The sequence below is a fragment of the Pongo abelii genome, chromosome 18 (genome assembly GCF_028885655.2).
Source record: "Pongo abelii isolate AG06213 chromosome 18, NHGRI_mPonAbe1-v2.0_pri, whole genome shotgun sequence".
Taxonomy (NCBI): Eukaryota; Metazoa; Chordata; class Mammalia; order Primates; family Hominidae; genus Pongo; species Pongo abelii.
Window position 1 is genome coordinate 87708772 of NC_072003.2, and position 14593 is coordinate 87723364.

Consider the following 14593-nt stretch of genomic DNA (forward strand, 5'->3'; position numbering starts at 1 on the left):
GACCCTGGGGTGGGGGGTCCCAGGCTCCGCCGAAGACCCTCCTGGACATCTGAGCAGCAGAGCTGATGTCTTACTCCTAGAACACAAGCCCCATCAGGACATTTACAGATTTACATATTTTTTCTGTAAATCTAAAACTGTTTTAGAATAAAAAGTCACTTTTTTTTTGTTTGTTTTTGGTTTTGAGACGGAGTCTTACTCTGTCACCCAGGCTGGAGTGCAGTGGTGAGATCTTGGTTCACTGAAACCTGTGCCTCCCGGGTTCACGTGATTTTCCTGCCTCAGCCTCCCGAGTGGCTGGGACTACAAGGGCACACCACCACGCCCGGCTAGGTTTTTTTTTTTTGTATTTTAGTAGAGACAGGGTTTCACCATGTTGGTCAGGCTGGTCTCACACTCCTGACCTCAAATGATCCTCCCAAAGTGCTGGGATGACAGGCGTGAGCCACCGTGCCCGGCCAAAAAGTCGCTTTAAAAAGCATTTGGCTGAATGAGGCAACGAGTGTTTCCACAATATGACGCGATGCCAGGCTCACCCTAAGGCCTTGGACTGAGCAGGTTTCAATGAGCACTGGGCCCCTGGCCACGGTTGCATCTCCGGCCGTCAGTCCTGAGCCTCGCTCTGGGGACTGTCTAGAGTGGTAGGTGCTGGTCTGGGTGCACACACGTGTCCCTTGTGTTTGCTGCTGGGAGGACGCCGCTCTCACAAATTTTGAGAAATTGGCTGGGTTTGGGAGAGTGGAGAGAGAGGCTTTACTCTTTTACAAAACCGCTTGATTTTTGATGTTCTTCTCAATCACGCTCAGCGGCTCCCTGTTGACTAGGATATAGAGCTAAATGCTGTCATTTCTTTTCTCCATGATCAAATCTCAAGCCCATCTGTACTGGCCCCAGAGATATCAGATCCTAATCCCTGGGACCTGTGAATGCTACTTTACATGGAAAAAAAGGGTCTCTGCAGATGTGATTGAATTGAGGATCTTGAGATGGAAAGATTGTTCTGAACCATGGTGGGGCGGCATCTGATGGCATCAGGAGGTCCCGATAAGAGGGAACAGAAAGAAGTTTAAGACACGGAGAAAAGGAGGAGGCTGCGTGGCCACGGAGGCAGACACTGGCGTGATGTAGCCACGACCGAAACGCCTGCAGCCCCGGGAAGACAGAAACTTGCGGGGAGGATCAACTGAAAATGGGGAGCCCGGGCCAGTGTCTGGGGGTCTTGGTGCCTGACGGGGGCTTCCTGGTTCTGACAGCTGGGATGGGGTCCGGAGAGGCTCGAGCACGCTGTGACTACCCCAGGAGGCAATCAGCGATCTCACGCATGGTGGGCGGGACACAGGTGGGCCCTTCTGGGGCCTCAGCTGCTGATGGGGGTGGGAGAGGAAGGACCCTACATTTGAGAGAGGCAAAGTGTGCAGAGAGAAACACTTCGAGGTTCCTTTTCCTTGTGAGAAAAGCCCTGGGTGCCACCGCCCCTCACACAGCACCACCTGCCCCTCCCTGTGGCAGAGGCTGTCCCCATTCCATTTTGGGCTGGGCGAGGCTTGTGGTCCAAGGCTAAGGGGTAAGTACATGTGCCCCAGCCCTGGAATGCACAGTAGGTCATGCCCCCCGCTGAGGAATTGCCAGAGGTGGGGGACTTGTCTGATGTCACACCTGGCCTCGCCCAGTCCTGCCAACAGATGAGCAGCCACAGGACCCCAAGTCCTGAAGCTTTGGGAAGTATGAGACTGTCCTCTAGAAGGGCAGGTCCTGGCCTTTGTAAAGAGCTCATTTTGGTGGATTGAGAACCTGGAGAAGTGAAATTAATGAGCTGAAAGTGACACCTGCCTTTGACAAAGAAAGTCCACTAGCCGCTCCTCCCCCAGCCCTACCACGGGGCAAGTTCTTGGCCCTGTGCAGGTCTGTCTCTGGTGGGGGTTGCCTCAGTTAACACCCCTTCCCGCGGCTGTGGGGAGAGGCAGGGAGCAGCTGTAGAAACCAAGAATTCCATCTGGATCTTCAGGGTGAAGGCTCTTTGCTGGCTGTTCCCTGCTGGTGGCACAGAGGGCTTCTGTGGATGAGGACTCAGAGGCCCCCTCTCTGAGCCCGAGGAAGGCCTCACACCCCAGTGAACCACAGAACAGGGGCCACGGCGCTGCACTGGCTGCAGCCCCGGCCTCCTCTCCCTCCCACCATCTGTGCGGGACAGCCGGCTCATCCCAAACCAACTTCCTGGAGCTTTCCGAGGCCGATCTGCGAGTGACAACCAGGTGAGCTGCAGGCTGCACCGATGTTTCCACCTCACTCAGTCTTCTGGATTGTAGAGACTATGGCTGCACCCAGCATTAGTGAAGGAATTGGATTCTTGGGATTGGGGGAATCAGAGGGAAGAGGACTTTTCCATCCCGGTGGTAGCAGAAATGGAAATCTGTGCTGGAAATAAAACACCCTGAAATAACAGAAGAACTGGACACACTCCAGAGGGTTTTGAAGAAACCATCCCAGAGTGAGAAGGCAGGCTGGCTGCTCAAAGAGCCGAGGGGTGGGGCTTTTGAACTGCAGTTCAGTGACTGGAGAGGGGCCATTTGGGGCAGTGGCCTCCAAACCAAGTGGCTGGGCTTTGGTGGATGGGGAACAGTCCATCATAAGCTACAGTTTGCAGGTCACGGATGGCTGCAAGTTTCCTCCATGGCCGGAGGAAGATGGGCCCTTCCATGGGGCTGTCTAGGGCTCCGGGGCAGTTCTGGAAAAGACAGCCATGAACTTGGCCACGGGCAGGAGCCTGCAGAGTCCCAGCAGAGACCCCACCACCTGGGGGGCAGAGGCTCCCTATTGGGGTCCCCTCGTGGGGTCCTGGATCCCCACAGACCAAGCACAGGCCGACAGTTTCCCCGCCCTCGCGCGTCTCGGAAGGCTTGGTGCTGGGCAGGGCCAGGGATGCTTCAGTGAGTTCTAAACATTCTCAGTGGATCAAAGATTCTCATAAACAGAGGCCTAAGTGCTTACATGGAAATTCCCAGTGGTTTATCTTGGGAATTAGTTAAGTGCAATAAAACAGGCTTCTGGCAGATCTGCGTCCTGTGGTGGCGTGACCCCCACACAGCCTCCTACGGACGAGCTCTGACCCGCTTGAGTGGGGCTGGGATCCCTCTCAGTGAAAGAGCATGTTTCATTAGGGACAGCTGGGGATCATTCACAGAAATGCGGGCGTGGCCCCCGGGAGAAGCAGACCTGTGAAAATCCGGTCTTTGAAAATGGAAGAAAAAAACAAGCGCTGTATGAGAACTAGGAGTCTCCAGGGATTGGTGTCTGAGTTCCTCTCTGCGAAGGAGCTTGCTGGCACTGGTCTGTGCAACCTCGGGGTTTACAGAGACTCAGGTTCCCAGACGATACTGCATCTCCACGGCGTCCAGCGAAATGCCTCCCCCACCCCACTCAGTTGTTGGGCATGTGGGGTAGAAAACGAACTGGGGGATTGGGATTCACTGGTGAACGCAACAGATGTGTATGAGGCCCCTGTCGCAGGCTGGGCTCTGCCAGGCCGCTGTAGTACGCCAAGGTGAGTCCTCTGTGAATCGGGAATGCCCGCTCCCTGTGTCTGCCCAGAAGGCTGCACTTGGCCTGGGCCGCTTGCGGGAAGAGGTCACCCAGCAGGGAGATGTTCTGTGCCAACGTGTGCGGGGCCCCAAGGAGACAGAGGGAGGGGCAGGCGTGTGGGCCATGGTGGGGTTGGTTGGCTGAGGGCATGGGGTGCCCATGTGGGCAAGTCCCTGGGACCTCCTGAGGAGGGTGGATTGGGACTTTGCTGAGAGGCTCAGAAGGGGTCAAGGGTGCAGTGGGCAGATCAAGCCTCCCTTTTCCGGGGGGTCCAGAGTAGCCAGAGGACCTGTAGCCCCTTGCAGCAGCAGTGGCAGATGGACAGACTTGCCTGTGGGAAGGGCCCTGCAGACACCACCTCTCCCATCCCAGCGGTGTCTATGAGGCAGAGGAGGAGAGGAGGCCTGCTAAGAACAAACCCTGGGTCCCCCACCTCCGAGCCTGATGGGCCGGGCAGAGGCCGCCTTCCTGCCTCCTTGGTGGGGCATCCTCCCCTTCCTGCTGACCTGCGTGGCCACGAGACCCCAGGCTGGGCTGACCAGAGCCCTGGAACAAGCTCACAGAAAGCGCTTCTCCACTTCCCAGGGAGCCTCCTGCCCACACCAGCCTCCCTGTGGCAGGCCCAGTGTCCACACCACGCACACTCATGGAGCTCGGCCCCTGGGAGACTTACTCCCCACCCCCCCAGGACCTGCTCCTGGCACCAAGCTGGCCACAGGGTCCACCTTCTCCGCATGCAGTAGGCCTCAAGGATGGCCTGCCCACAAGGTCACTCTGCCCCTGGGTCCTCAGGCCCCTTTGCTTCCAGGAGGAGCTTGTCCTTCCTCCTCCCACACCGAAATCCACAGAGAGGAGTGGACGCCTCGTGGCTCCTGCCCTGCCCTAGGCTGGCCACCCCTCATGCAGCTCAACTCCCATGTACTCCAGGGGCCGGGGCAGGCCAGCCCTGATGCCCACGGCCCCCTTTGAGGTGAGCCAGCCCTGTCTCCAAGCCTGGGGTGCTATAGAGATGCCTCCTTCTGTCTGCTGGCTCCAGGACTGTCCCCTGCTCTGCCCCCACCCCAGCCTCCCCACCTGTGCGTGTTCACAGCCCCATGGCACCTCCCAATACCTGCTGAACTCAGCCCTGGCCCCTTATCTGAGCCCCATCTTCCTCCCACATCCTCCTCCCCAGCACCACCGCCTGACCCCTGCATGGCCAGAGGAAACACACCTTTGTCCGGCCTCCCAGCCCAGCCACACCTCAAGCTCAGCACAGGTCCCTGCTCCCCCGAGCTCCTCCTGCTCCAGTCCTGCTCGTCCCACACCTGCTGGGCTTTGGCGCAACCCTAGGCTACCAGGCCACACGGCCACCCGCCTTGCACCCTCGCGCCGGGCACAGGCAGTACTTCTCAGATGCTCACTGGGCTGCTTTCCAGTAGGTCTGGGGGCTCCTGAGGGTGACCGTGGCCTCTCCCCCACGTCCTTCCTGTCCTCATCCAGGGACAGGGCACACAGGGCTGACTGCGGTTCTGTGCTCAGCAAGGCAGACACCCAGTTTCTTCGAGGATTTCCTCTGGCGCTGACCTACTAGATGTGTGGGGTCAAGGGACGGGGGCAGGGCAGAGGAGTTCAGGTTTCAGCAGCTGCCACTCCGCCCTCGTCCTGTCAGGGACACCTCGGGCCAAGGCGCTGTCTGGATTTCAGCCAGCAACGGGGAGTCCCGCTCTGCCCTGGCCACCGCCCACTGTCTCGTGTGAGTGAGTCACCGGCTGCTTCAGCTCCCTCCTCCTCCAAGGGTGACTTCACCCGGTCGGCTCTCACTGACCAAGAAAGGGATCCAAGAAATCAGGGGTGTGGAGGCAGGAGGCCAGGGGCCTTCCTGGGACCCCTCAGGAGGTTCCCCTAGCACCACTCCCAGGCAGAACAGCCCAGCCTCACCCCAAGGGCTGCGGGAGGTGGTGCTAGAAAATCACTTGGGGCTTCCTTTTGGCCTCCCAGTGAGTCATGAGGGCTGCAGCACAGAGGGGCCGGGGGACATCCAGGAGGGCCGGGTGCTCCTGCTGCTGTCCTGGGAGGGGGCACAGCAGTGACCAGTGGGGCCGGGTGCATCCCAGTAAAGGAGTGCGTGCGGCGCGTGGCATCAGAGCAAAGCTGGACCCACACCATGTGGCTGGGGACCCCAAGCTCCTCACTCAGCTCCCCCCAGCCTCAATGTTCCCGTCTGTGAAGTGAGGCACAGGAAACCCGCCCGTCCTGGGTCACAGGGTGCTGGAGGAGCAGACGGGACGAGGGTTGTGCCCTGCGAAACTCTGCACCTCGGGAGGCGGCGTGTCCCTTCCGCAGCCTCACTGGGGTGTGTGTGGCCCAACCCGGGGACCCCGGCTGGCTCCTCCACTCCCTTGGCTGCCTCCAGGCTCAGCAGAGGTGGTTTCTGTCCTTTGGTTTGGATGAAGGTGGTTGGCTCAGCGGAGACCATCTTTCTCTGGTAAATGGGGACAGAGGCCCAGAGGGGATGGGATTGGCCCAAAGTCGCACATGATGGGCCCTGGCTGCCCGGCCAGCTCCCCACCCCCAACAAGCTTGAGCTGCCACCCCTAAGCGCCAGGCTTCCTGGAGGGCCCCTACCCAGGCAGCATGCCTGAGCTCCATGGGGATGGTGGCCTGTGCCCTCCGACAGACACGGGGTTGGCCACTACTGAGGGTCAGCAGCGTGTGAGGCTGGCTGGCCACTGTGAGGCTCAGGAGGGCAGGGGGCCCAGCCCTCCATGGAATGCAGGGCTGCTGGGAGGCCGGGTTCACGCTGCAGGGACAGCACCACTGGAGCTATAGGGGGGACTTGGGGCCACTGGGAGGCCAGGTCCACGCTGACCACAGGGATGGCATTGCTGGAGCTACAGGGAGGTTGCTGGGGCCGCTCTGGCTGAGCTCCCAGGTGCCAGGCCCCAGGCTCCAGGAGACAGCACGGCCTGTCGTGCACATGAAGGAACCAGGAACAGGGAAGGTCACTCGTGTCCTCGGGAGGGTCTCGCGGTTGCTGGGGTATGTTCAAGCCAAAATGTAGAGGCGAATTTCCAAATTTAACATTTTATTTGGGAAGGAAGGATTGCGTCTTGGGGCATACGTGCCGACCAGGCAAATGGTGGAGGTTGGAGAACCAGTAGAAGGTTGGTGGTTTTACAAGAAAGGAAAAGGTTACCTATTGCTCTTTGAGAAAGTTCACTGGCACTGGGAAAGTTCTGAGGACCTGGGACGTGCTGGTTGGTGTGACAGCTGTGAGCAAAATTCCTTCTGGAGTTGGAGCAAGTGACTTCAGCAGCTGTGGATAAAACTGGTCTCAGGTGACAAAAGGCAGTTTCAGCAGCTGGACTTGCAGAGAATTCCATTCTTGGAGCAGTGTCGTGCCCTGAGTACTTTTCCCCTGCCTTCCCAAGGCAGTTTTAGTTGGTGTGACAAGAATGACACACTTTGTATGATCAGTGTTTGCAGGTGCGAGCTTGGTGGCGGGTGCATCCTCTGCAACCTCATCCCAGCCATAACCAAGGGGGGCCCTGGAGCAGCAGCCCCCGCCAAGGCCTCGGGAACTGGATTCCAGACGCTCCGGGTGCCCGGCAAGAGGACCTGGGTGTCCGTGGGTCACGACTCTGGAGCTTACTCCATCTGCCTTCTCCCTGCGGCTCACACTGGCCGGCGGCACCCTCCATCGGCGCCCTCACTCTCTGCGTGTGGTCTGTCCGTGTCACTCATCCACCCCTGTCGCTGTGGCTTGTTTATACCTTGCATGCCGAGGGCTTGCTCCTGACCGTGGCTGCCACGGAGCCCCGCCTCCACCCGTCACCACATCGATTCTTTCCCTGTGGCCCCGTTTAAGTGCCCCAGGGAGGAATCTGGCCCAGCGCCTTCTTGCCCAGCCTCACTTCAGTGCCAGTCGCGAAAGCCCAGGGATTGTCTGCCCGGGAGCCCGGCACACACCCCTGGACCAGAAGTGCCATGAACACAGAAGTGCTGTCCATTCAGACGTGGTGAGGAGGGGTCCGGGGGCCGGCTCTGCTCATCTCCTCATGCCCAGGGCTGGCCCACCGTGGGGCACAGAGCAGCACGTGGTCAGTGAGGCTGGAAATAAAGAGCCTACTTTTCCGGCTGAGCTGAGTCCCTTTCGGTTCCAAATGGATTCTGTGTTCCTCCCTCTGGGGCAGGCTGGCCTGGCAGGAGGTCACCACACAGGGCCCCCAGGTGTGGGGTGGGTCCCTGGGGGATAAGGGCTGAGTGGAAATGGAGGGGAGGGTGCGCCTGTTGGGGGATTGACTTACCCAAGTCCAGGAGGAGGCTGTTCGGGGGGCACGGGGTCAGCAGGGACACCGAGGCTGTCTGCAGATCAGGCTGTTTGGGATAATGCAGCGATGAGTGTCCGGTATGTTTCACTTCACTCACGTAGATTCCTCGGGGTGGCACTGCCGGGTCCTGAGTAAGCTGACCTTTCACCTTTTAACACAGCACCAGCTGGCTTTCCAAAGCGGCTGAGCCATTTCCCACACACCCGGCAGCAAGGGGGCCGATTTCTCCACATTCTTACCGGCTCCTGCCATCCTCTGGGTTTTGATCAGGGTTATTCCAGCAGGTGTGCAGTGGGCTTCGATGCACTTTCCCCTCTTCATGGAGGTTGAGCTCCTTTGGATGTGTTTATCTGCCATTGACATGTCGTCTTCGGTGAAATGTCTATTCAAGTCTTTTCCCTGTATTTTAAACGTAAACTTTTTACTTTGGAAGAATTTTCGATTTCTAGGACAGTTGTGGCATGAGCCCCGCATTCCCGCGCCCCGTCGTCAGTCTCCCCCTCGCTGGTGTCTTACGTCTCCGTGGCGCATTCGGCTACGCTGAGAAGATGACGTTGGTCTGTACGTCAACGACATTGACTGACTACAAGCAAATGTCAGACTTGGTTCTGATTTCAGTCATTTTTTCACCAACGTCTTTGTTCTGTCCCAGGACCCCGCGTGACACTCCATCCCCAGGGCCTCCTCTTGACTGAGACCGTTTCTCAGAATTTCCCTATTTTTGAGGACCTTAACAGTTTTGAGGAGGACCGGCTGAGTATTTTGTGGACTGTCCCTCAATTTGAGTTCTCCTGGCGTTTTTCTCCTGAGTAGAGTGAGATCCTGGGTTTTCGCAAGAACATGCAGGGGTCAAGTGCTCGGCGCCTCACATCCCCGTGGGGGTTGGCACCGCCAGCAGGACGCATGGCTGTGGACATTGACCTGGGCCGCTGGGCTGAGGTCACGCCTGTCACGCTTGTCACGCTTCTCTACTCTGTTCTTTGGAAGCAAGTCACTAAGCCCAGGCCACCATAACATTTTTTTTGAGGTAAGCCTGGGAGGGTGTCCCAGGCACTCGCCTGAAGTACATCAAGTGTTTTCTGTGTGGAAAATGCCCAGCCCAGCCCCCATGAGCTGTGGGACCACAGGCAGGTCACCTCCCCTCTGTGAGCCTCCCCTGAAGATGGAGAGGATCCTTGGACACGTAGAGCCCTGGGCGTGGGCAGTGACATCACATTTAGGCCCTTGGAAGGGCCTGGAAGGTCACAGGCTGCCGGGAGGAGAGATGGTATTTCAGTTGACCTAGGAGGGCCTGGGCCATGCAGGGCCTGGGTGAGGGCTGGGTGTGCTGGGTCCCTCTGCTCAGCCCTCCCCTTTCTCACAGCCCAGTCTTTCCATGAGGAGCAGGTGAAGGCGGGGCAGGCAGGGCAGGCGGGAGCTGGGCTCCACACCGGTGGAACTGGGTTTGAGTCTTTCCACTGTCCACGGCCGGCTGGGGCAAACTGCATAATTTCTCTGCGCCTTAGCTTCTTTCCTTGCAAAATAGGGATAAAAACTGCACCCAGGCGGCCTGGCCTATGACAGGTGGGTGCACCCGGACGGCAGGGCCTACAGCAGGTGGGTGCACCCGGGCGGCCGGGCCTGTGGCAGGTGGGTGCGCCCGGGCGGCCGGGCCTGTGGCAGGTGGGTGCGCCCGGGCGGCCGGGCCTGTGGCAGGTGGGTGCGCCCGGGCGGCCGGGCCTGTGGCAGGTGGGTGCGCCCGGGCGGCTGGGCCTGTGGCAGGTGGGTACAACTGGTGTTTCCCACGGGAGTTGAGTATCACCCTGCAGCACATTCTTTTTCTTTTTCTTTTCTTTTTCCCAATCCTCATCTTTATTTTTATCTTTTCTCAACATCTTACTATGTGACTTTCCAAACACATGGACCTCTTAAGACCCCTGCACACACTGTGGGCCCCGCCTCCACCTGGGCTGCCCGGCTTTCTCCCACCACGTCTGTGTGGCATCCTCCCACCCATCCTTATCGGGACGCTTGTTTAAATCGCGTCTTCTGCACCTGCTGGTTGGTATTCTGCTCTCGGGAACTGCTGACCGATCCCCCAGCACACACTTGCTGGTTTTTCTGTCACCAGGATGGCCTTGTGAGTTGTTACTCTATTCCATGAGTTACAACCTTAGCAGCTTCTGATGGCTCCCGAGGTGGTCAGGAGTGTCCCCACCTTTTCTGAGTATGTCTGACTTCCCGGCATAGATGCTCCAGGTGCACCCAGTCATTCTCCTGCCCACGCCCTGGACTCAGCCACTTCCCCATGGAGCCCCGGCTCCTTTACAGCAGAGTGTTTTCTAGAAACCACCATCCAGGATCTAGGTTCGCGTCCTACATTTCTAGGTGGTTGTGACATCAGCACTGCCTCCTGTAGACGGGGCAAGCCATCATCAGCTGGAGGCTGGCATTCGTTAGTGGCTCTTTTTCTTCTTGGAGGTAAATTGCGCCTGCAGCGAAATGCCAAATCTGCATGGACCTGAATTCTGGCATGCATCCTCCTGGATGACCCCAAGCCCATGTGGGTAGAGAGAGGGTCTGGCCAGGGCCCTGCTCCCCACCCTGGGCCCAGGGGACTCCAGCTCCCTGACCTTCGGCCTCCCAGCCCCACCACCCCTCCTTCCCAAGGACATTGAGGGTAAAGGGGAGGAGATCCGGTTGGCTGCTCACAAACCAGCTGGGCCTTGCAGCACCGTGGGCTGATGGCTGTGTGTGTCCATGTGGCCGGCTAGCTCGCCAAGGTCCTGGACACTCGCACCTGCTGCCTGGAGGGTGTGGAAAATGGGGACAGCCAGAGGCTCAGGACAAGGTCGGACTCCACATGGCTGCTCAGGGCCTGCTTATCATGCGGACTCCCTGGTCACTTGTGTGCGTGCTTCTGTGCCTGAGCTTCCCGGACAGTGACGTTCCATCTGTCTGCAGCACACGAAACCAAACGTTCCATCTGCCTGCAGCATGTGAAACCAAATGCTTTTACCATACTCGATGCTTCACAGACTGTGTCCAAATTCCAAGTATCCAAAGCAATCATGCTCACTCCACGGGAAGATTCTCCAGGCTGTTTTCCTCTGCCTCTTGTTTTTCTCTTGGCTTTTACCTTCTTCTCATTCCTCCTCTCAGGGAAGGAAAAGTCCGTCGCTGAGCACTTCTGTGTGGTGTTCAAGGCTTTCTGTTGAGGGCTAACAGCCGAGAACTTCTGGGCTTTGAGATCAGTGCTGTTGGCTTGAGTCTCCACCCATGTATTCCATCATTTATTCATTCATTCATTCTTGTTTTCAGTTCAGGAACAGACAGCTCAGGTGTGGGTCCCCCCTCCCGGGGCTGGCATCCAGGCTGAGGATTCACGGCCAGTCCACATCCCAGCTCTGGAATCAGACAGGCCTAGGTTGGGATTCAGCTCAGTTGTTCACTGTGTGACGTGGAATGAGTCGCATTCCCTCTCTGAGCCTCAGGGGTCCTCCTCTATAAGAGGGGGATGATAACAGAACCTGCCTTATAGGGTTGTTGAAAGGATTCAGTGAGATTCTGCACAGAATGTTCGAGCCCAGGCCTGGCTTCTGGGAGAGCATGGTGATGTTAGTCACCGTCATCATCTTTGTTAGTAATAACAGACCCTGTGGAAAAACTATTGTGCAGAATTTGGACAAAGTACATGGGAATGTGGCGACAGGTGCGGCTACTCCTCCCCAGGGAGGGGGCTAGGGCCGGGGCCGGGGCCAGAGGCGGCTTCGCAGACTACGAGGGTGATTTGTCAGAAGGTGGCCTAGGCTAGAACAGCCCAGGCAGAGGCATGAAGTGTGGGGAGCCGTGTGAGTTCACAGTGGGCGGACTGGCTTCCAGGGCTGGGCTGCAAAGGTCTCAAAGGCCTCAGTAGGAAGGCATGTGTGGCACGTGGAAAGGAAGCTGCCTGATGGCGCTGCTTGCTCCCAACAGTGTCAGAGACTAGAGCATCCAGGGGGCCAGGCCCCAACAGCAGGAAGCCCCATGGAGCTCAGAGCAGAGCTGCATGCAGGAATCAACAAAGGATGAGAGCGAGGGCGAGGCAGGGGAGCTGAGTCACCACAGCAGGCAGGTCCAATGGAGACTTAAGTAGGAACTGAGCATCAAGAACTCAACAGACTTGGGAACAGACAGGGCTGGGGCACAGTGTCAGATTCTAGACATGGCAGGGCTCTCAGGGGTGGGTGGATAGATGGTGGGTGGGTGGGTAGATGGATGAATTGTGGATAAATGGGTGGGTGGATGGATATATGAATGGGTGGATGGATGGATGGATGGATGGGTGTATGGCTAGATGAGTGGGTGGATGGAAGAATTGTGGATAAATGGGTAGGTAGATGGATAGATGAGTTGTTGGGTAAATGAACGGATGGACAGACAGATAGATGGATTGATGAGTGGGTGAATGAATGAATTGTGGATAAATAGGTGGGTAGATGGATAAATAAGTGAGTGGATGGATGAATAGATGAGTGGGTAGATGGATGAACTGTGGGTAAATGGGTAGGTGGATGGATAGATGAGTGGGTGGGTAGATGGATGGGTGGGTGGATTAATTGTGGATTGTTGGATGGATAAAGGATGTGTGGATGAGTAGATGGATGGATGGGAAGTAATGAATGGATGTGTGGACAGATGGATGGATGTGTGGGTAGATGGGTGGGTGGGTGGATGGGTGGGTGGGTGGATGGATGCATGCTGGGTGGTTAGATGGGTGGATGAATGAGTGGGTTGATGTAGATGGATGGATAGGTCGGTGAGTGGGTGGATAGTGACTGGATGGATGCATGCCGGGTGGTGAGATAGATGGATGAACAGGTGGGTGTACGGATAGATGAGTGGATAGATGAATGAACGGGTGGGCATATGGATAGACGAGTGGATAGATGAATGAACGGGTGGGCATATGGATAGACGAGTGGACAGGTGGAAGAGCAGGTGGGTGTATGGATAGATGAGTGGATAGATGGATGAACGGATGGTTGTATGGATAGACGAGTGGACAGATGGATGAACGGGTGGGTGTATGGATAGACGAGTGGACAGATGGATGAACGGATGGTTGTATGGATAGACGAGTGGATAGATGGATGAACGGATGGTTGTATGGATAGACGAGTGGATAGATGGATGAATGGATGGTTGTATGGATAGACGAGTGGACAGATGGATGAACGGGTGGGTGTATGGATAGACGAGTGGATAGATGGATGAACGGATGGTTGTATGGATAGACGAGTGGACAGATGGATGAACGGGTGGGTGTATGGATAGACGAGTGGATAGATGGATGAACGGATGGTTGTATGGATAGGCGAGTGGACAGATGGATGAACGGGTGGGTGTATGGATAGACGAGTGGATAGATGGATGAACGGATGGTTGTATGGATAGACGAGTGGACAGATGGATGAACGGGTGGGTGTATGGATAGACGAGTGGATAGATGGATGAACGGATGGTTGTATGGATAGACGAGTGGACAGATGGATGAACGGGTGGGTGTATGGATAGACGAGTGGATAGATGGATGAACGGATGGTTGTATGGATAGACGAGTGGATAGATGGATGAACGGGTGGGCATATGGATAGATGAGTGGACAGGTGGATGAACGGGTGGGCATATGGATAGACGAGTGGATAGATGGATGAATGGGTGGGTGTATGGTAGATAAGTGGATAGATGGATGAACAGTGGATAAATGGGTGGATGGATAGATAGACTAGTGTGTAGGTGGACAGGCAGACACATGGCTGGATGAGTGGGTGGGTGGGTGGATGGATGGATAGATAGATGGATGGGTGAGTGAATGGATACATGAATGAAGTTGCCAGTAGAAGCCACTTGCTGCAATCCTGTGTGTTGTTATGCTAGGAAAAGAATGACCTTCAGAGGAAAACAGTCATGGTTCTGTCCCCCACAACCACATTACTCTGCAGTAGTTCCTCAATAATACCCATCCAACAAAGGATTTTTATATAGAACTTATTTTACAAAGTCGCACACATGAAAAGATGCACAATATCACTAATCATTGGGAAATGCAAATCAAAACCACACTGACATACCACCTCACACCCATTAAGATAATTACTATAAAACACAAAGCTAAACCAGAAAATAACATGTGTTGGCAAGGATGTAGGGACACTGGAACGCTCCTGCACGGTTGGTGGGAATGTAAATGGCACCGCATCTGTGGAAGACGGTATGGAAGTTACTCGAAAAATTAAAACTGTGTCTGCTTTATGATTCAGCCGTTCCACTTTTGTGTGTATACCCAAATGAACTGAAAGCTGTCCAAAGAAACATCCACACACCCATGTTCACAGCAGCACTATTCACAACTGCTAAAAGGTGGAAGAAATTCAATGTCCGTGGACAGGTGAATGGATACATAAAATGTGGTGTATTCACACCGTGGAATATTTTTTACTCAGCCTTAAGAAACTCTGACACATGCTACCACATGGATGGACCCTGAGGACATTCTGCTCAATGAAATAAGCCAGACACAAAAAGACAAAAACTGTCTAATGCCCATGATGTGAGGTCCCTAGAGCAGTGAGATTCACAGGGCTGGGAAGTTAGTCTTTAATGGAGACAGAGTTTCAGTTGGGAAGCTGAAGAGAGTTCTGTGGATGGTGGTGGTGATTGCACAATGCCGGAAACGTGTT

The 14593-nt window shown here is 56.1% G+C and overlaps 1 long non-coding RNA gene across 1 annotated transcript; it reads right to left on the reverse strand.

Moving 5' to 3' along the window:
- Positions 1-725: 725 nt before the first annotated feature.
- LOC129050967 (uncharacterized) lies at positions 726-5256 on the reverse strand. Its single transcript, XR_008514907.1, has 3 exons — positions 4887-5256; positions 2989-3213; positions 726-2415 (listed from the first exon to the last, which is right to left on the reverse strand). It is a non-coding gene; the product is annotated as an uncharacterized LOC129050967 (long non-coding RNA).
- Positions 5257-14593: the final 9337 nt, after the last annotated feature.